This window comes from Ursus maritimus, unplaced genomic scaffold (genome assembly GCF_017311325.1).
Source record: "Ursus maritimus isolate PB19 unplaced genomic scaffold, ASM1731132v1 scaffold_28, whole genome shotgun sequence".
Lineage (NCBI taxonomy): Eukaryota > Metazoa > Chordata > Mammalia > Carnivora > Ursidae > Ursus > Ursus maritimus.
In genome coordinates, this window is record NW_024425341.1 from 33,165,891 (window position 1) to 33,186,693 (window position 20,803).

General features: G+C 38.0%; 1 protein-coding gene across 1 annotated transcript in view; it reads left to right on the forward strand.

The window, feature by feature from the left end:
- Window positions 1-20,803, forward strand: part of TENM3 (teneurin transmembrane protein 3) — a 586,425-nt gene that overhangs the window by 261,476 nt on the left and 304,146 nt on the right. The window lies entirely within an intron of this gene.

A 20,803-nucleotide genomic window follows, 5' to 3' on the forward strand; every position in this document is an offset into this window, starting at 1 on the left:
GTGTGTGTGTGTGTGTGTGTGTGCGCGCGTGTGTGTGTGGAATACCTCCTATCAAGGTCTTTAAAGCATGCCTGTAACCAGTTTTTGGTGCAGTTTTCACACTCTTCGTTTGGGGCAAGGCCGTTAAAATGCCCCGGCCCGTGTGGGTCTGTGTGTGTGCGTGCGTCCGTGCGTGTGTGTCCGTGCATGTCTGTGTGTGGGTCTGTGTGGAAGGAGGGGTCAGAAGGCGGCGGCCGGTCCGGGTCGCCTCGAGCCGCGGCGGCGGCTGGGCGCAGGGCTGGCGGGGCGGCGGCGGCCCGGCCCGGCGCGAAGGGGTTAAGCGCCGCCGCCGCCCCCTCCGCGGCCGGGTGTAAACAGAGGAGCCTCAGCCTATCATGTCTGGCTGCCGCTCGCAGCCGGAGCCCCGAGCCCGGCGCTGTAACATGATACGCTCCAGACCGAGGCAACTTGGCAGCGCCGGGCTCGGCTCCGCACGGCCACAGCGAGGGCGCGCCGCGGCAAGGTGGGTGAGCGGCGGCGGCGGCGGCCGGGGCCGGGGCCTGGGCAGACGGGCGGACGGGCGGAGCGCGGCTCCGAGCGCGGTTCCCCGCGCGGCTCTCGCGCGGCTCCTCGCGCCGCGGGGTCGCTCGCTCGCTCGCTCGCCCGCACTCGGGGCCGGCGGCGACGGCGACGGCGGCGGCGGCGGCCCCGCTTTTCTCCCTGGTGGTGTCGGAATGGGAGGAGGCTCGGCGCGGGTTAGAATCGCTGCAGAGGCAACATTAGCATCTGAAATGAGGTGGCTTTTTAACCCCTGAAGGACCAGATTTAAGGGTTTAGAGGAGGTAAAGGCTGAACTTTCTCGATTACTCTTCGTCACTCGGAGTGGTGCAGGTAGCCGCGGGGAGAATGGAGTCTTTTGTTCCCGGTATTTTTAATTAGGTGGGTTTTTTTTTTTTAATGGGTAGTATACGGTCCTAATCCGTGAGGTAAATCTGTCTTTCCCTTGCATTCTGTGACTTTTGCGATGTATCTTGTTGAATTCGTTGGGAGCAAATGTGAGCAGTAGTGATTTTTGATAATTTATGTCTTGGGTAGGTTTAAAAATCTGCGCTGAGCTTAAATTAATCAGCCCTTTGGTTCCATTAACTAAAATCCATCATACTGATTGCTTAATGGGGAAAGAGGTGCAAAATAATCGTGCTAATTAAAAGAGCGGTTTTTCTCTTGCGGAATACTTAGTGTGTGATTTTTGCTAGGAGAGGGTTTTCTACAGCAGAGTCTCTAAAAGAAATCCAACTTTGCTGTGATGCTTCCATGCAGGTTACTCCTGGAAAAAGAGTTGGGGGTGCTGATCGGGGAAAAACGTGTGCACTGTCTATGAAAGTAAAAATCATTTTTTACCGTTTATGTGTGTAGTCCCATAAAATAAAACAAAGATCTGTGGCGGCTCTCAGAAGGAGAAGTCACATCTCCTGCCTTTCCGTGCTGGCGTCTCTATCTCTGGAGTATCTCAGAAATGATATGTACAGAATATATGTGCCTGTGTCACAAAGTCATTCTGTCTTCTGAAAGCCTAATATAATCAAATTCAGTGCCTTAAGATGGTGTAGTTGAAGATTTGATCCCTTTCCACTGAAGTGGAAATACTTTCAGTAATTGAAAGCAGATTCACGTCTGGAGTTGGACAAGCCAAGGTTTTCATTTTTAAAATAAACCTTTTGTTCTCTGGTTTTAAATGTTTCAGAGCTTCATCCAGAGACCTCTGTGTGCTAATTGTTAAAGTAGTCCTTAAGAAAGGACAGAAAATATCCCGAGAAGGCATTTTAGAAATACAGCTAACTTAGTAAGCCTCCCTCTCGGTGGGAGAATATTGTAGCGCAGCATAATACTGTCTGTGCCACACATTTTGGGTTTTTTTCCAGCGGATTCCCCGGCATTAAAATGCAGCTGTACTCTTCAAAACCCCCAAACCCCAAGCAACGTCCATCTGTCTTAAGAGGTTAAAAAACTTGTGAAATTTTGGTGTCACTTATTTTAGACGGTGATTTACACAATTTGGTGATAAATTTGACATCAAGTATGAATTATGTTTAATTTAAAGAGATGCTGATTATATAGTAACTGATACACTGAAACCTCTAAAAATCTGATTTCAGGTTGTTAACCTGGTTTCTTTCTCATCTTTGGAGGCTAAGTGTTAAAAGCTTTAAAAAATTGGCCATTAAAGACTGAAATTAGGGTACATTCTAGACAAAGAGGGAGTCACTTGATGTCTTATTAGCTGTGAACATAGACAGGAATGGTGATGGGGAAGAGTGTCACCTTCCTTCTCCAGCACATGGAATCTAGAAGGAATTGTGTGATCAGGAGGAAAAAGTTAGGAGAGTTGTACTTCTAACAATGGTAACTGAGATCAGAGCAAAATAGAAGGGAGTCTTCCAAATGTTTTTAATTACTAGTTTCTTGAACCTGTTGTGCTAATTATCAATAAGAGGTGAATGGACGTATTTACAGAGTGTAACATGGCAGTTCGATTTCTTCAAAACTACTTGGTAGCTTTCTATTTTACCTCGCTTCCTCGTCTTCCTGGCAGTTGATCGTTTGAGCATGTTAAAATAAACATAAAGTGAATAACTCGGTCATAATTTAAATGATATTCTTGTTAACATTTCTCATGTACAAGTCCTCTTTCGTAAAATCAGTATTTAAAAACTTCTGCAAATCTTTAAGTACCAAATAAAATCTGATTACGTGTTGGCTGTGTCGCATCACGTTTCCTAGATATCAACGGCCTAATGTGTGGCATTATAGAATTTAATTCCCCTTAAAGACTTAGAAAAATAAAAGTGACTTAATATGGACTCCTAATTTTCAGTGGAAGATCCTTGTCTAAACATTTAAACTAACCCTCTCTGTGACTTCTATCTACTATTATTAGTTTTTATGTCCTTGTTTTTTTTTCTTACTTGGAAAGGGGGTGCGGAAGATGTTCTGTCATCTGAAATAATACATTCAATTAATCATGGGACTCCTTTCTTTCATAACGTAGGAAAGTGGCAAAGGAGGCACTGTCTAGAATACAGTGATCTTGATAATTAATGCCATAAAATAGATTAAAATTCTGTATTCCAGGTATTCATTTCCTTAAAAGGGCCACCAGAACAGCGTTGCTAAGCACCCGTCACTACTGCAAGTAACAGAAAATGACCCAAATTAAAGAACCTGTTCTAAGCTGTATTCTTGCATTTTCTGAAGTGCATTTCAAAAGGTTTAACAAGACTCATTCAATTAATGGAGAAAAAAAGATCTATTTTCAGCTCTGATCAGCAATTAAGAGATTGGGCTTTGGAACATCAGTCTCTCTATGTTTATAATTTATTTTGTTTTTTGGGGCTTTAAACAATTGTGAATAAAGATTTTTAACCATCTTTCTAACGATCCAGATGTAAAAGCTAAATATAGGACATTACATTTGTTTTAAATCTTTATCTAAATAAGTAATTTTTATTGACTTTTCCTCATATTAAAAAAGTTTAAATTTTACACTAATATATTATTGCTTTACTATGGATTTCTTATTCTCTGTGCAAATATATACATGTATACGTGCATACCTACATGCTTGGGTAGTTTAAAGTATGGCTGAAGTTACTCTGTCTTATCCTGGATGTGAGTGCTTTTGTGCCAAACTCTTGAGAAACAGGATACTCTTCCTTAAGGATGTTTGGATGTTGTGAATTTGGTACCATGGAAGAGATCGAGTGATATGTCCAAGTGAAAAAGTAAGTGATTACAGGCCATAATTTGTTTGTTTGTTGACCATCATGTAAGCTGTACCCTTCTGGGTTAGACGAGAACTTCTACATAGTTTTGGCTAAAAAACCTAAGTCACAACTGTGAGAGTGTTGAAAGAGTTAGATCTTGCAACGACCTGGTGTTTAGCTAATCCAAGGGCAGTCACAAATAAAGGTGATGAAACTTCTAGGCAGAGAGAAAGGAATGGAAGGATGGGCAGGTTAGAAGAAGAGGAGAGAAGAGCAAGGGGGTTAAGGTTCCCACAGTTTTAGATGAAGATTACTTAGCAAGATTTTGCTGTGTCACGTTGATTTGAAAGAGTCTCAAGCATATAAATATAGATGTTAAGTTATCAATCCTAAGTGCTGTTTTGGCTATAATCATATTGAAGTGATTCTATATCCTCAAATAGTCAATATTTTGAAGCAAAAATAACACAATTCTTTCTTCAAATAAGGTATTTTACATTAGACATTCTTTACATTTATCCAACTGTTTGGCATTACAGATTTCTCTAGTTATAAATAATACAGAATAAATGAAAGTAATAGGACTGGTAATAGTTTGTCTTAAATATAAAGTTATTGTAATACTCAATAATGTCTAAGGCCTTTTAACCCGTGTGGTTTAGGTATTGGGAATGTATTGTTTTACGACATGTCAAAAAAAATTTTCCCCATAGAGAATAATAATTTGATGTGTACCAGTTATTTGAATATGTATGTTTTTAGCAGATTTGAAACGGTATATATTTTAATATATAAGAAATCAGTTGTCTTAAAATTTCTATGTTGATTTTAGTTACAAACCTTTCTGTTCCATTACAAGTCCTATGTATTTAAGTTTTGAAATATCTACTCTTAATTTTTAATACAGTAGGGTGAGAAGAACTACCTCTTTGGTATCCCAGAAACAGTTTATGGCATACGTATTACTGACGATAAATTCATTTCACAAGGGAAGAATGAAAACTGAAAAGTACACGCAGATATTTGAGCGTACATCACATCTAAATAATAGTAAGGTTTGAGAAACCACATACCACAGTATTTAAAAAAAAAAAAAGAGTTTCTCTCCTAAGAGTTATTTTCCTCTCTTAACATTAAATACTGTTTCCCATAAACATCTTATTTTGTACATTTCCAAGGCAAAATGGATTAGAGAGCGTACCAAAATGACTAATATAGAACTAATATGGAAAAGCACTTCAGGTTTTTTTATTTGTATAAATATATATAAGCATATATATCAGCCTAAAATTTTTAAAATTAAAATGACGTGTGGGAGTTTTCATGAATTTTTTTCATGTGAGTTTCTGCACAGTACCATAGTCTTACAACTGTTTTCTCCATAATCTTCCAGCTATTTCCGGCAGAGAGAGAGAGAGGACCTGCTGTCTAGAGACCTGTAAAATGTAGCCTGGAACTCTTTTTGTGCTTTTTCTTTTAAAGAAAACAATGACCGTATATAACAAATTTAACATTATTAACCTTTTATAATTATTTACCCATTATTTCATTTTACCTCCTGCTTAAAAGTTGTGCATTAGTGGAATAGACACCTGGCTGTGCTCTTAAAAGTTTGTCTTTCAATTCCTGTGATCGTAGGGGGCAGTACATCTCCTTAATTATCTTTGTTCAGGGAAATGCTGAAAGGCCAGGGTAGTTAAACAAGGCCATTTGGATTTGTGAGGTCGAAGTCAGATGCAAGCAAGGAAAGTGGTTAAATGCATTATCATCTTATTGAGCCCGTCATCAGTAAAGTGACCTTGATGGAGGTGGAAAAAGCCATGTGGCTACTTTATAACAGCCACCCTGCTTGTTTTATCACTGGCAGATTCTTTGATACTGCTTTATCGTATTTCCTCTTTTTTCTGTTTTCAAATATTACTGCCTGCAATTGTGGATCATCAGAGTGAAGGGAAACATTAGTCACAAACTAATTAGAATTAGTTTCTTTTGCATGACAGATTTCCCTTCCCAAGTTTGCTTCATACATTGATATATCTGAAGATATTCCTTCATTAAAAATTAAGGCGATCAGGCTGACTGACCATTCTGTATTCGCTTTTAAAGATCTTTTAATCATCATGATTAGTCTCTCTGCAAAGAAGCTGCTATCCTGCTACTTTTGAAACTGTTTTTAAGCTATTAAGAGGGGAGGCTTGCCAGCCTCAATTTTAGCACTGGGAATAATGTTTGTTTTAACAAGTGCCTATGTACGTTTACTTGAAGGTTATTCAACTTTTAATAGTTCTATTGCTGCCGTCTAGACTCATCACTTTGCTTAAAAAGTTAAAACAGAACCAAAAGATCTATAGTTTGTATTTCTGAACTTTATGGTCAATATATCCCTTGTGAGGTATTTTGTATCAACTCCATTAAAATGAAATTCTTGCTTCAATATTTGAACAAGTATTGTTCAATAATAGGAAGAGTTTTATTAAACACAGCACAAGATCTAACCTTTTTGGAAGCCCCAGTTAGAGCAGTTAAGTGCTGCATACAAGATTTTTTGTTTTCCTAGGCAAAGCTGTCAGACCTTACTGATTGGAGTTTAACTTATGCTTTACTTTTTTACTGACTTCTCTTTTCTTATTCAATCAGAACGAAGCACAGATCTTATCGTAAGAAAGAAAAAAAATTGGCCCATTATCAAAATACCTAGAATACTATTTCAAACCTTATCAGAGATATCGCCTTATCATCTTGCTATGAATTATGTAACAGTTAAATCTAAGGAACTCAAAATCGCCAAAAAGAGTTATGACAGGAGAGTCAGATTTTATGGATCCAGGGATTTAGTACTTTAAGGACTTTTTTGGTTTAAAAACAAACATACTGAATTGAAATACGTTTGAAAGGAATTACAAACTCCCCTGTCCCGCTGACTCTTCCCACTGTCAGGGCCGAAATTCAGGCTCTTTTCATCTGGTCCTTAGATTCTTTTGTTAGCCCTAAACTGGTCTCCCCCGCCTCTGTCTCTTCTTTCATCCAGCTTCCAAACTGTCATCGTAGCTGTCATTCCGAATCGCAGCTCTGACCATGGCACAGCTCTGCATCACGTCTTCATTATGTTTTTCAGATCAAGTCCAGATTCTTTAGTGTGTTTCATCAGACTTCTTTTCATGACCCCACCTCTCCCTCCATTTCTCCTGTGGGTTCGTACCTCTCCATCCGTGCTTCAGCATTTTCCCTTAGTCCGTGCTACTTTGGCCCTTTCTTACCCTGTCACAGCTCTTTCAAGAGCCAACTTCTGTGGCATCTTGCGTCTGAAGACTTAACTGACCGCGTCCAGCCAAGCTGGCTTCTAAAACTTCCAGAGCACCTGGTGCATGTTTCCGTACCGCACGTAACACATCGTACTGTCATCATTTGTTTAGGGTTCTCTCTCCCCCACTAGGGGGACGAGTTCTTTCAGGTCACAGCTGTGTCTTGTTCATCTTTACATACCAGCACTGACCGCAACGCTGAGAAAACAGTAGTCATTCAACAAAGGTTTGCCGACTACATATAGAACAAAGTATATTAATTATAATTTAACTTCTCGGTAACGGAAGATCATCATCGCAAACATCAGTTCTATTGTTGCATGTCCCAGTACAATAATTTAGCCAGGAGCTGTTGAGGGATAAGTAGTCCCAATCTAAGACACTGGATAACAATGCTTAATATTCCCATTATGTATCATTTTGGAGCCCTTACCATGCACAACGTTTTATCCGTATCATTTCATTTAATTCCCACAACCTCCTTTTAGAAGGGCTTTCTGCCTTTTACTGATCGGAAAATTGTTACGCAGAGAGGTTAAGTTAATTCAAGGTTGCACAGGTCTCAAATGGCAAAACAGTGATCTGAATGAGGTATTGTGTGAGTCCAGACCTGTTTCAGATACCACAGTCCTTGTAAAAATTGTTAATTCCATGTGCAGCTCCAGGACAGGTGTAATTTTTAAGATGGGTTTTCCGTTTTTCTCTCCTGTCAGGCTGCCTACTTTCACTTCTCATTACCCTGCCATTAAACAGCCAAGGTTATTTTGTTGTTATTGTAATTTTTGCATAAAATAGGAATAGGAACCTTGTGAGCAAAGACTATTCTCAGAGCTATTTTTATTAGCTTTATTAGTTTCGGTCTCTCAGAAAAGTCTTTTTGGCTTAGTACTTTCATTTCTTTGCATTTATGGTCAGGTGAGATTTTGGGGTAGCAGGGTACCGTAGGTGTTAGGTGTTTAGGTGAAGCAGAATGTTAATTTCCACAATTAAGGACTTTTAAAAGGAGCCAATGGTTCATTGGCTACATTTGAATAAGAAAAAAATGCTGACGTTGCTATGCATAGATACATTTGAAACTTAAACATATCGATAAAGATATCTGTGATTCTAATTTTTTTTTTAACTGGCAAACGTCATATCTAATGAGACTCTTCTAAATGACTAATGTGGGGAAGACGTGTTCTTTAAAATGATGAATTGAAGGAAGAACTAGTACACCTTCAGGGTTTTTGGCCCCGGAGGGTTAATAGATGGGGAATGTTGGAAAAGAAACGTCCTATTTCTGCTCTCTTGCCCCATCTTCATCGACTGTAGGAGCAAAAAGACCCGCCAAATTTTAAAAACCAGTTTTACTAACTTCTGTGAAAGTGAGTAGGGTTAGATGTTTTCAGAACTGAAGCGGAGCTCGAGATCCCCTCATCCAGACTCCACATTTTATAAAGTGGGGAAGCAAAGCCTAGTAATAGCCAACGTTTATCGCTGTTTACTAAGTGCTAGTCTCCATGCTTTTAAACCTTTTATTTTATCTCATCTTCAGAACAACTCAGGGAGTTCAATGTTCCATTTTAAAGATGGGGAAATCGAGGCGTAGACAGGTGAGTAAGTTGCTGGTTAGAGGTAAAGCACACACCTGAGGTGAGCTCCTGCCTCCCTTGGAAATGACGGAAGGACACCAGGTCCCTCCCTTAAGAAGTAACTGGGCCCCAGAGTCCCTGACTTCCAGTCTGCTTTTTACATTAGAAACTATTGTTATGGCATGTTAAAAGACCCAAGATGTAGCGGGCGGTTTACCAAGTCAATATTCTTACTCTCTATTTTATAGATGAGAAGATTGAGGCTTAAGGAGATGAAGTAATTTGTGTAAGGTTATTCATTTACTTAAATACAAAGGCAGGTTGGTCCTAATTTCAAAGTTCCATCCTTCATGACTGAATTCTGCTTCCAGCTTAAGTCAGATTGGGTTTTGTCTCGACTTTAGTCCTGACTTTGCTTCCTGTGTAAGTTCTCTTTACTGTTGTAGGAGAGAAATATGGCTGTTTCCAACTTTCCGTAAATGTCGTAATCAATGAGTGTTGCAAATACTTCCATTTGTTCAAGGTAAAGCATTTATCAACAAGTACTTACTGAGGGAATGTGTGTTTAGTATTGTACTGTGTTTTTAATATTATTTAGATTTTTTTTTTTTAGTGAACCATAATCATAAATGATCATCTGTGCTATGGCTAATGTCCACTCCCTGATTAATATCCAGCAATGATTAGCATCATTGATTAGAAAACTAGTAGATTATGCCTTTATTGACACTTCTATTCCCTATTTAATGGTTTGTTTATTTAATTGATGGCTAATGCCTTCACTGTTAAAGGCTATTAACATATCAAAATGGTATTTATTGAACCTGGCAAAATGATAAATTATATTTGTATTTACTCCTTTGTGCCCAAGGCTAATCTACTGGTGGTCTCGTTTTTTTTCATAGTTTTCATAGCTAAGAACTTCTGCTTAGGAGTCAAACAAATTAGCATTTAAACTATGATCTGGTTGTGTGACCTTGGAAAAGGTGCCGGAGCCGGAATTGTACTTGTGAAAGGAGATAAACCAGATCAGTGGCTTCAAACTATGGATTCGAGTAGAGGTTCTGTAAAATTTCTTCAGTGGATTCAAAATTATTGGGGAAAACACTTAAAATGGTAGTAAAACATTATGCATGATAAAATATATAGTAAGTTCTTACGTATTGTGCTACAGGGTTAGCTTATTTCTCTGTACACGTCCTGCTTCTTCTGTGCATATGTTTGCCTTTTTTGTGAAGGTGTCATTGGTTAGGGAATTTGGGGCTCTGCACTGGCTTTTTCTGTTAATTCAACTTGCTTAAGGAATAAGAAGAGAAGGCGTCCCCTGCAGAGGAGCTCTGGGGGAAGGGTACCCTGCTCACCAGCTTCCAGGGACGTGGCTAATGTACTGTGGGCCATGTATGCTTGCTAATTTGGTCTTAGTTGTAATAGGGATCCTGAAAGCGAAGGTGGTTGTCCTCATTATAAATAGGTTGTTACTCTTCCCATGTTCCCCTCCTAGTATCTTAACCAAACTTCTTTGAAACTACTCTTTTGAAAGTGAGTTTATTTGCAAGACACAGGTAAGACTAGCTCTTGTCATTATAGGCATGTCTCATTTTGATCAAATACCAGTTTGACTAGTTGAATTGTTTACTTTCTTCGCAGGGTCAACTGACCAACATTTGGGTATTTCATAAAATTAGATCTATATTCAGAAGAGAGAGTATTTACTACAGTTAAATGTATTCTGTGAGTCCTTTTCAAAAGAGGAAAAAAGGGGATAACCCCTGAGATGGCCGTTTGAAGGCAATAATACTCATCTGGGTGAAATGTGGTATTTTTAAGAGTTGAGTGGCATTACATTAGAGCCCCTTTTTACATGTCAGGATTAAGGGCTGAGCCCACAAATGGCGCCCTTAATGGGTAGAACAATTAAATTTCAAAATTCAGAAACTAAAGCTTTATAGTTGATTTTAATGTACAGTTGTTTATTTTAAATGATTCTGAGACTTTTTTAAACTACTAAGGTCTGTGAGTGTCTGATAATATGTTTGATTTCTTTAAAGTATATTTAAATTTCATGCATATTACATTTCATACAGAAAGCTAAGCTCAATCTTTCCTTTTATGCTTCCAGTTACGAATAGGGGATTCAGGTGCCAAGTCTTTCATAAATCGAAAAAAGTTATTTACTTTCATGCTCAGATATCAGTATAAACACCTGGTTTATTAAAATGCTTATTAATAATGTTTATTTCAGTAGTGCCTCAGTTTCTCAAGAGGTAGGCATTAGAATTGTAAACATAGAATATCTTCCCCCCTCCGCTGAGGCAGAACATGGGTAGAATTCAATATTAAAGATTTTTAAAGTATATTCATGGAGAAAGACAGCTGATAGTATCTTTACATTTAAAAGAACATCCCTTTGTATATATTTTGTAAAATTCTTTTCTGATCCCCCATTTCCAGGAATATGTCAATTAGCAATGCCAATATATCTACCTCTAAGTTCCTAGGGTAGACTTTAAACTCTAATGAGGTACCTCATTGGAAGGAGACCACTTGAAGATTTGATTAATCTCTGCGGTGTGGAAACAGAAACACCGGAGCAGAGATAAGTAGTTCCAGGCTCTGACACGACAATAGGTCACCATTGTGACCCTAGGACAGAGGACCTTAAGATTGAATAAAGGTAAATTTGATATAGTACATTAAATGATTTCCCTATTTCTTAAGTTCACCAAGAGCAAAATTATATACATACATATAAACATACACACACACACACACACACATATACACACACACACACACACACAGATAGATATATCTGTTCTATTTAGGAGAATTCCTCAGTTACACCTTTTTTTTTTTTTAGTCAGTCATAATCCAATCAAACGTCAATGTCTGAGTCCCTGATAGACGTCAGCCACGAAAGTAGGCCTGCTTTTCCTATAGGCTAACATATTTGAGGTGGCGAGTGAAAACCACAGGAAAATACTGAAGCTGTGGGCTTGGAAAGGATAAAGAGCAGTCACACGGAGCAGAGGTCTGTGGAAGGGCGGACGAAGGGAAGGGGGAGGGAGTTGGGAGCAGAGGCAGTGGTGTTTCGCTCTCTCTGTAACATTTGATTTCTTTCAAACAAAGCAAGAGATCTGAAGTTAACAACCTTTTATGACGGATTCTGTATGTGCTGTTTATTACACAACTCCTCCTTCCCTTAAATGCAGGGAAATTGTTAGTGAAATGGTTAGTGGTGAACCCGATTTCTCTATAGAATGAGATTTTTAACCCAGTAATTACTGAGTGTTAAGTCGCTGGTACTTTGTCACGATTACTGTATAGCAGTGTTTTTCTCTGTAAAATCAGAAATCAATATATAATATTTAACTGTCATGTATTTTAGGAATTTATTGATTTATTAAAGAAAATTACTTCATAAATTTTAAAAAAGTGGATTTCATCAGCATTTATTGAAAGCCTACTACTATGCTCTTTATCGTCCTATTCATAATCATGTAATTCCTCGTCCATTTAGACTAGCTTCTTTCCGTTTATTTATGTATATTCAGTCATCAGTCATAACGTAGTGATGCTACAAACCAGAAGTTTTTTTTGGGTTTACCTATTATAATGCAATCACAGTCATGTTTTATAATACCTTCCTCATTAGCTTCCCTGCCTTTAACTTTCCTCCTCAATCCCAAAAGACAAATTATCTTTCTCGGGGATCTTCTCTCTCTTCTGTCTCTCCTATTCAGAAAGTAGCACCATACTCATAGTGTCGTATCAAGAAAATATCAAGCCCGGGGGCGCCTGGGTGGCGCAGTCGTTAAGCGTCTGCCTTCGGCTCAGGGCGTGATCCCAGCGTTATGGGATCGAGCCCCACATCAGGCTCCTCCGCTATGAGCCTGCTTCTTCCTCTCCCACTCCCCCTGCTTGTGTTCCCTCTCTCGCTGGCTGTCTCTGTCTCTGTCGAATAAATAAATAAATAAAATCTTAAAAAAAAAAAAAGAAAATATCAAGCCCGATGGACGAAGGGGTAGGATTATGGAAAGTGACAGAGAGGAGGCCTTCTAGGCAGAGGGAGGCACATGGGCAAAGTTGCAGAAGTTGGAATGTGGGAAGTATATTTGAAAAAATACCAGATAATCTACTTGGAAGCCTGAAGTTCATGAAAGAGAATTTTGGGAGAGAAGGCTAAAAAAAATCGGTGGAAGCCAGGACATGGAAGACCTTGAATCTCAGATAAAAGGATTCAGGTGTTCATCTGGGGTCCCCTGGGGATTTGACACAGAACACAGTGATAGAACAGAACATATTTGCGGGAAGATCTCTCTTGTCGTTGAATGGCAAAAAGAAGATAGCTGAAAGAGAGAAACCAGCTATGGATTATTCCTAGCAGCGTTTTCAATTCATGGCTTTCTCTTAAATTCCTTCAATTTAACTGTTTATCAATGTAAGTTGCACAAAGGCAGGAACTTCTGTTAAATTTGATATCCTCAGAGCCTAGAACTCTGCCTGGCACTTGGTAGCACTCGGTGCTGAGTGAATCCTTATTGAATTGAATGAATGAGGACATGAAGATGCAAAAAGATTAAGTGACTTTATTGAGTTGACACGGCTGATAGTGAGATCCAGGACTAAAAATTGCGGCTGATGCCACGTTTGGTGTTCTTTTGAGTATGACATGCTAAGCTGTCATACAGGTCGTTTCCTCCCCGTAGCTTCTCCTTTCTTCCTTGTCAACTCATAAGTTCTCAACCATTCTTTCCAACAGATGATTGCAGACTACTCATGTCTTATGTACTCACTACAGCCTCCCCGGGCTCTTAATCGGTTGCCTTCATGTCCTGATATAATTGGTTAAGCTCTTTATTCTATTGCTTTCTTTGGATGGCAAACTCAAGGTCAGAGACTATGTCTTCTGTTTGGGGTTTTGTTTGTTTGCTGTTTTACTTTACAGCAGGCCTCCTCTCCCAGAACACATGTACTCAGAACACCTTTGTCTGAGCAGAGAAGCTTGTTGACTGACTGCTTAACCTTCACGTCTGTCTTTTAGTCCACTTTCTTGAGAAGTGACAAACACGCAGTTAAAATTACTTTTGTCAGGCTAGAAAAGGGCCACTTACATTTACTTGATATTTTTGTACCAACTGGAAAAAAACAGTGAAGTGAAATTTTTAAGGGTTTCTAGCTCTATAGGAAAGCAATTGTGAATTTAAAAAAAAAACAGGTTTATCATTTTGTCTCTTTAAAGCAAAAGGAAAGAAATTCACTGTGTTAGTCTGTCTGATGCTGTGAGACCACCTTAAAATAAGACGTCACATAAAGGACATTATTATATGAAGCCTTTTCAGAAACTGCGAGGTGACCCCCTATTGTCTGAACTTTACTCAGAGTATTAGTCATTGCATCCATTGCCGGCATATTGCTGTACTTTAGTTGAATAGTGCAATTGGTGGAGTACGTTAGCCCAAGTATCTCTTATTTGTGTAAGCCTTTTCCTGAAAAAAGTGCTATTCATTAAATGTAACAGAGGCTCTTACTGTGATTAATAAAATATTAAGGAATGAATGTTCTTAAATAGACCAAGAAATTGCCACTCTTTTATAAACATTTATAATTGTCAGCAAATCATTAACCTTTAGATTTAGAGATGTTTTCCTCACAGTTGAAAGGATAAAAGCCAGAAATACTGTACTCATGAAATAATGAGTTTCATAAAATATAAAATATTCATCTGTGATTCAGAGGAGTCCTGATATCATTACACTTGCCAGATTTAAAAATTTTAAAGAAAATTTTACAATAAATTTAATCTCAAAATGAGTTAAAAGTACTAAAATATGAACCAGGCTTATGCTGAACATGGCAATAGTGTGTATTTCTACGTGATACTGATTTAGAATTTCAAAAGTTATAAAATTACAGAATAAAAGCCTTTAAGCTTTTCATGCTATAGAAAGATGATTTCAAAGAAATAATACGTTTCGGATGGATTCTGTGAGAGAACCAAGATTCTGTTTTTACTTAATAATCTTACTACTTTATAATCATTTAATGTCATTTTGTATATAGGTAAGATTAATATATTTGTATTTTTTGTTTGTTGATTCGAAGCTTTTTGAATATATTCCTCCCTGCCCCCCCCAGTACTCCATATCATAAGTGTGTGTATTCTTTTGATACTTTCTCCCTGAATTTACCTGGTTTTCAGTCTCTGAACATCCCTTAGCATGTTCTAGAGACAGAATTTCTTTGTAATGCTATTGACATTTTTTAGAGGGTGGGGCAGGGGGAAAGCCATATTGATTAAAAACTCTTAGGAGAGTTGAGTAAAATATCTACATAACCCATTAAAGTTATTTTCTAATAGTTAAGTCTTTCTTAGGAAAGAGGTTGCTTATAGTAAAACAAATGTTTGAGGTGGTTTTATACAAACTAGTAAAATAAAACACTGAAATGTTTTGGGGGCAAATAAATGCCTTATGAACGTGTTAGGAAATTGGAAATCACTGTCCCCAGGTATTTATAACAGTAGTACACTGCTAGAGTAGTCACTCTAATTTAAGAAATACTTATGGGGTACCTACTATGTGTTTGGCATCAGTGCTTAATATAAGATAGAAGAAATTCACTCACAAGTACACTGTATAGTAAAAAAGTAAATAATAGTTCTTATAACCCTATAGTGCTTATAGTACATATTGTTAATACGTATTGACCAGTTTCTTATAGAAATAAAATGGTTTTGTTTTTAAATTTTTACTGAGAATGTTCTCTTCTATTTCTTATAGGCCAGAGGGAGATCCAGATCTCATTTCTATATTGAACTTTACGAAACATAGACAAAACTAAATCATTACTGAAGGTCGAAACCAAAACATAATACCATTTTGAGTGATAGTGCTAGACTGTTAGGCTGATGGCTAAGTTCACATTTTAGTGTAAATCACGAAATAGACGAAAACAAAAAACAAGGCCCTGTACTGGCCCAAGAAAGATGTAATGCTTCATTGGTTGGGTTTTTAGGCTTCGAGGATGTATGGTGCCCCGGGGCTACTTTAACAAATGATTATAAACCAGGTGGCTTAAAACAATAGAAATGTATTCTCTCATAGTCCTGGAGGCTAGAAGTCCAACAGTCACAGTGCCAGCAGGCCGTGGTTGGCCTGAAGGCTTGAGGGGAGAGCCTTCCTTGCTCTTCCAGCTTCCAGTGGCCCAGGCGTTGTTTGGCTAGTGGCTGAATCACGCCGGTGTCCGCGTCTGTCTTCACATGGTCGTCTTACCTCTGTCTGCTTATGTCCTCTCCTCACCTTGTTATGTATTCATGTAACCGCGACACCAGTCCTTGGTGGACTTAGGGCCCACCCCAGCACAGTAAGCCTTCGTCTTACCTGTCTATACCCGCAGAGGCCTAATTTCCAACTAAGATCGCATGCTGAGGTTCTGGGTGGATGTGTGTTTTCAGCCTACTATTCAACCTACTACAGAGGGATAGAAAGTAGCATGGGAGAAGCAGGGAAAAAATGGTTTTCTTTGCTGGCCTCAGTTTTTTGCTTTCTCATTTCTTGGTGGGTTTAGATAAGTTACAATTGTGCCTTCATACCTTCGTGCTCTGACTCTTTTTAAAGATATTTTATCTGCTGGGCACCTGCGTGGCTCAGTCGGTTAAGCATCTGACTCTTGATTTCGACTCAGCTCATGATCTCAGGGGGTGAGATTGAGTCCTGCATCGGGCTCGTGCTCAGTGTGGAATCTGCTCGAGATTCCCTCTCGCTGCCCATCATCCCCTCTCAAAATAAATAAATAAAATCTTAAAAAAAAAAAAAAAAAAGAAGATATTTTATCTGCCAAAACTGACATTTGCCTCTTTTCTCCCGAGTTTCACATTATGGGAAACTATAATAAGAGAGCCATAGAATATTGAGTGCTTGCTGTTCAGTCATAGAGGAAATGAAAATTTAGTTTCTATGCTTCTTGTGTATTGTCAGAATTTGAAAATCTAAGAAGAAACAAAAAACTATTGAGACTGTCATACTATAGATACAGCACTCAGAACATATAAACTTTCTAGTTGTAAATTTAGCTTTATAGTGTATGGTGTGGTTATTAGTTGTAATGAACATTATGTGGGTATGGTCTTGTGCCTCCCAATTTCCCTCTATGTTTGAAACTTATAAACTATTTTTTAATGAAAAAAATAAGTGGTATAATAAATGAACTTTATGATTATCAGCAAAGCTTATTTGTAATTTATTCAAAAAAATTACCCTTGGCTTTCCATTTAAGTTGCAACATGGAAATATCCATACATACCAGGAAATTGTTTTAAAATAGCAACCATATTTTAATAAACGCTTGAAATAGTTCTCTGTGAAAATGGATATCTAGGTCAGGAATTTCAAGAGGTTTATCATCATCTTTCAAGACAATAAATGATACACTGAAGTCTAAAGTGTTATATTCCCAAGGAGTGATGGATGAGATCCTTTCTTGGGAGCGGCTGTTGGTTAATTAGATGGGAGAGACCCTTTCAGGGCAGTGGCGTAGGGAGGCTGCAGGTGAGGGAAGAGCCTTGGTGCTCACACTGTATATACCTGGCTTGTAATTCCGGGGCAGGTCAGCCCCGCCAGCAGGAGGATATAGAGATAGAGATAGAGATAAAATAGAACACTATGGAATATGGCTTAAACCCTTCTCTGTGAACTCACTCCCTGTAAATACCCAATCTTAGAGTGTTGGAGTGGTCTCTGCCCCTTTGGGGAGGTGAGGGGTGGAGAATGGGAAGGGGTTCTGAATCAGGAACTTCTCTACCAGTCAGATATTTTGCTGTGTTTGTCAATGGGGTTCACCTACTGAGATTTCTCATTTAGACATGAAAGCATATCTACTTACCTTGTTGGATAATCACTCAGCTTTCTCTTCAACTGGCGGGATATTTTTACTACATTTCCACATTTCTGAAGTACATACATGTTTTCCCTAGGTGTGACTTGCCCACAACTTACCGTGAGCCCAGAGGCTGGTTGGGGGAGAGCCATGGGTAAATTACACACCTTTCCCTGTCTTTCTTGTCTACATGGCATTTACAATCGCAGTTGATTTTTATAAAACAATATGCATTTTAAACAAATATTTGACAGCTTTTCTAACATATATTTTACCATATGAAAGTGTATCTGAATCTTATTGCAGAATATTTTTCTATGGAGGATATTCCAAAAATGACTGGCCTGGGAAGATTTGGGTTGGGTACGCCTTCCTCACTCTGTTGCTCAGTTTACCTCCTCTGTTGTAGGAATTGACACCATCTTCCTTGAAATGAACTTGAGGTACGCTGCTGTTTAAGGAAGTCAGGGAGACCCAGGACTCACCTCATGAGTTCCTCAGGTCACACGGGAGAAAGAGGAAGGAGTGATGATCTGACTTATAAAACTTAAATTCCTAATAATATTATCAAGTCATTACATAGATTAAAAAAAATGTTTGCCAGTTTAAAATGTTTTGGAGCTCAGAGGCAACAAATAAAAGGCATAAAAATGTTTCACTGTCATTTATTTCATTAAATACCTAATTTCTCACACTTTGTTCAGAACCAAATTACTTTGTTAACTTGTTTTCCTTATAGTATTAAAATCCCCAGTGTATTTGACAGTGGTCTGATCTCTCTTCCCATGGGCCATGGAGCATAAGGACAAGGTGTACCTCACCGGATATCAGAGACGTGAGTTCTAGTCTGTGCCCCACTGTCCACTGCCTAACTTGGGCTGGATAACAAAATCTTAAATAACAACTCAAAAGACCTTTAAAAAAGGACTGGTTTGGAATAGAAGATCTCAGAGATTCTTTCAGCTCTGAAATTCTTTTATTGTACTTTAAACTGACACGTAACACCCCTCTTTTCAGGTGTACATTATCGTAAACTACAACTATGTTCTTTCCCTGTACCTACATGGAAATTTTCCTGATAATGAAAATAACGCATTCCTTTTTTTTTTTATGATCTTTTTCAGTTATGTTGGTTTGTTTAGGAATAAATAACCCAGTTTGATGTATTAATTTTATTAGATCCCCCTTCAGTCCTCTATTAGGCTTTGTAGCAACAAATTCTTTAATTATTTCCCAGGAGCGTTTAAGTGAATTGAAAACAAAATCTCGTGTGTGTGTGTGTGTGTGTGTGTGTGTGTGTGTGTTATAATTAGCATTAGTATTAACATTATCTCTTCTTTGTTTCCAGTAATAATAGTTACTAATTTATCTATGTTTTAAGCTACTGGACAATTACTTTGGGGAAAAAAGTAATCTGGATATTTAAAATAAGTGATTTAAAGAGAAGATCCATAAATCAAAGATGATGAGATTATTTTAGTATTTCTTTTATACAGTTAGCCAGAAGAGTCAGCAAGTGATTTTTTTTTAAAGTTTGTGTTTATTTGTACAAATATCTGATGGAAACATTGTTTCTAATAATTTTCATTCTTGAATATGGATAAGCATCTGAGTTTCTGCATAAATGAATTCTTCAAACTAGAATAAAGAAACAAGCTGAGATTTTTATCTCTGTTTTGTTTAGTATTAAGCTCTGCTACCATATGCCCCAATTTCATAATTTTACAGTAGTAAAATAGAATTAAAACCTTAACTGCCACATTTTCGATTCACCTAATTCATATTTCATGTGTTACAGTTCAAAAGAATTATGTAACGCTAGATAGTGAAGGACTTACCAAGATCATGAGAAAATCAAGACCCAGAGAATTTAAGAAATTTGACTGTGGATATCTGTAGATATTGGTGGAAAGAGACCCAGAAACCAGTTCTGGATTCTTACCTAGTATTCTTACCCTTGGACCAGTATTTTGTTAAAGTAATAGCATCGGCCTTAGAAAAAATAAAATAGCTATCTTTCTGTCTGTGTAATATATATGTAAAATCCTGCTTTATATTAAATATAAAGGAGTGATTTTAATAATGTTTTTTTTTCTTCTGTTGTGTCAGATATCCCCGGACATTTGGAAGAGTTCCTATAAATTTGAATTTTTTAATTACAAAATATCCAGCTGGGACCGGGCCATTTTTAGAAATGAGTAATAGAATCATAGAGTTGGAATGAATCTCAAACGGCTGTGAATACTAACTTATCCCTTGGGTAAGGTCATCATTAAAAAGTATGGAAGTTTCTTATATACTGTTGGAACTAGTTTCATGCTGGGCCCCTAATGTCATTTATCTGGCTATATTGTCCTAAGTGACTTATTTATTAACTAGTAGGAATAATATATTAATGCTATGTTATAAATTTGATAATCGAACCATATTTAGACCAAACAGATGAAGGCAACCCCTAATTTATTTAAATCTCTATTTTAAAACTGTGCCTGGAACTCAAAAACGATTTCCTCAAAATACTGTAGGTTTCACAGGATAACCTGCAAAATCTTGTTTAACCCAGAGTATAACATAAGATGACCAATTCTTAAAAAAAAAAAAGAAGAAGAAGAAGAAGAACTATTCTATAATATTCATTCTCAGTCCTGAAGGCCAGGAACACAGTTCCTTTGGTTAAATATTTGGACTTGAACCTTACTTGCCGCTTCCTATAGTACACCATCTAGAAGATGTATATAGATCATTTCAGTGTGGGGAAAGGAAAGGGAACAGCAAACCTTAATGACTGCAAAGAGGTGAAAGGGTCCTAGGACATTGAAAGGATCCTTGGCTAATCTTTGCCAGAAGTGAAAATAAAATACATTGGTAACACTACCATACTTTAGAGCTTCTGCAAACACCAGGTGAGAGTTTGACATTAGAGATTTCCTCTGGTGTATATCCATCCTGCAGGGGGCTCTCAAAACTCTTCACCATGAGAGTGGGTCAGTTCTGAGATTTTTTGAAGCTTGCGTGTCCTTAGACAACTACCCTCAAAGCCAAACTCCCCTTGACCCCCAGGTAAGTTGCAGCACATTTGGTTGCAAAGCCCTGAAACTTTTCCATTTGAATAAGACAATTACAGTGTTTTAAGTAAATTAGACTTGGGGCCATATTTTGAGCCATGTAAATGACGATGGGTATTGTTCTTCTTGTGCAGAAATCCTCTAGTAACAGAATTTGCCAGATCTATCAATAAGAAGAAAATTATACTAGCCTTGAATTTTATTTGGGTTTCTTTCACTGACCATTTTCTTGTGGAAATTTT